We start from the raw sequence: 2,618 nt of genomic DNA, 5'->3' as shown, positions 1-2,618 counted from the left end.
GGAAAATTAACTAACGACCAGAGACGTAACAGTACACAATATTATATGGTAAAGGACTGAACACCAAAAAAAGAAAATAATAAAAGTTTTAAAGTTTAATTAGTTTTGTTTCCATGATTTCATCCGCACGCCCGAAAAGTTAATAACATATTATTTTCATGTGTTTTGATTACAGTTATATATACCTGGAAAGTGAGGTTATTAATTATTTCATATCAAACAATTTGTGTGTGTAATTTTTATACACAGATTTGAAGAATTTTTCGTCTACTAAATATAACGACAATGGTAACTTTTTCCAATATATTTTGGTTAATACTATTTCATTTTAAGCTAACTTATCCTATTGTTCACGTACATATAACATGTTTAGATAACGGTAAAAAAAATATTCAACAAAACAATTAATTTGTAGATAGTTAAAGATAAAAGTTCTACATTTCATCTGGAGCGTTCACCTCGACGAACACTAGGAAATACACAAGTTTGTCCACAAAACTGAACTCGACAAACAACTTTCATGAGGTTTCAGTTACATATTCAACAAGAGTTATGATTATAAGCTTTCCTTCTTCCAATAAATATGCAGTAGATACTTACCAGTCACATTTTGTAACTTGTTTAACAAAATTTAAAATAGAACCATTTTATATCTGATAGTTAGGCAAAGAATTTTCTATCCAATACAGTTATTGAAGTTATAATAAAAATAGTGTAGTAGAATAAAAATAAGGCAATATTATTCAATTTAGGTTGATACAGAGTAGAAAGAACTACTCCATTTTTTACTGGACACTTTTTTAAAAATTGTATATAAGAATTGCTCTTCAAAATTAACTGTATGTGTCATAGAAAATGATACATTTACAACTGTGTCATTATGACAATAGTGATCTTAGTAGTTTTATATAAACCTATTATTCTGTAATTTTTCATTAAAATGTTCTTACGGTTTAATCTTTCATAAACATTTGCTCGGCCATTCTACAACTAGAGAAAATCGTTACTACTTCATATTTATTATAAATATTAAGATTGTCATTTTGTATATTATGTACCCAGTTCTCGAGTTTCTTTATTGCTGTAACTAGTTAATAAATAGCATCTAACTATATTGGATTTATTTATGAAGTTCGCTTCTGAGGGCTCCATAGGTTCTTAATCTTGTTCTAAAGAGTTAACACAAAAAGTACTTGCTAATAAGGCATTTTTTAACAACTCACACTACCATGCTAATAAGGCGGTAGTGTGAGTTGTTAACAAATAGGGAGAATGAATCACGAGCTTGTACCATTGGAAACGTCTTTATGTGTTTGTAACATAACTCTTTTTTTTTCTTTTTTTGTGAGCAAAATGAACTGATTTGTCTACAGTTTTGCGTTTAAAATTAAGCCTATAGCGCTTACGGTGTGGTAGTGTGAGTTGTTAACAAATGCCTTATTAGCATGGTAGTGTAGTTGTTAACAAATGCCTTATTAGCATGGTAGTGTGAGTTGTTAACAAATGCCTTATTAGCATGTACGAGATCCCAGTCCATCATAGATTAACCCCCAACTAACAGCTAAGTACCAATCATACAGCTGAGTAGACTGGAAGAAATGGGCTAAAGTGACAGGAACCAGTCTCGACCTCGCAACTATTTAACTACGAGCCTAAAGCGCGAAGCCACTTATCCACGCTGCCCCAAACTGGACAGAAAATATTTGCGAGAATGCTTATGTGTATTGAATGTTTCCAGTTTTAGACATTTATTCCCAACTGACCTTCAGTGGAGATCAAAATTCGATCATATGATCGAGACACGAAAATATAGTTTCAGTAACGCTTATAACACAATCATTGCTCCATGAATGTCTTTAAACATAAGATTGGTTCTAATGAGCCACGTTTCTGTAGTGTTTGTGTTATCCTGACAGTTGTGTAATGAAGCGAGGAATGTTCTGATGGCAAGTATTCTCCCCATTGATTCCAATCATATTTGCCTCATATTGTTGCATTTTTACACAATTCAATATTCAATTACACAGTATTATTGTGTAACAATGCAACACAGCTGTAGGGTTTTAATTTGTTTGTTTGTGTTGAATTTCGCGCAAATCCACATGTGGGCTATCTGCACTAGCCGTCCCTAATTTAGCAGTTAAGACTAGAGAGAAGGCAGCTAGTCATCACCACCCACCGCCAACTCTTGGGCTACTCTCTTACCAACGAATAGTGGGATTGACCGTCACATTATAACGCTCCCACAACTGAAAGGGCGAGCATGTTTGGCGGGACGGGGATTCGAACCCGCGACCCTCAGATTGAGAGTCAAGCGCCCTAACCACCTGGCCATTTTGTCTGTCAGTACAATGATTCGATAACGGTGGCTACTATTATTTTGTCTGTCAGTACAATGATTCGATAAAGGTGGCTACTATTATTTTGTCTGTCAGTACAATGATTCGATAACAGTGGCTACTATTATTTTGTCTGTCAGTACAATGATTCAATAAAGGTGGCTACTATTATCTTGCCGGTCAGTACAATGATTCGATAACGGTGGCTACTATTATTTTGTCTGTCAGTACAATGATTCGATAACGGTGGCTACTATTATTTTGTCTGTCAGTACAATG

The sequence above is a fragment of the Limulus polyphemus genome, unplaced genomic scaffold, assembly GCF_000517525.1.
Source record: "Limulus polyphemus unplaced genomic scaffold, Limulus_polyphemus-2.1.2 Scaffold2841, whole genome shotgun sequence".
NCBI classification, from domain to species: Eukaryota; Metazoa; Arthropoda; class Merostomata; order Xiphosura; family Limulidae; genus Limulus; species Limulus polyphemus.
This window is presented reverse-complemented; position numbering follows the sequence as displayed.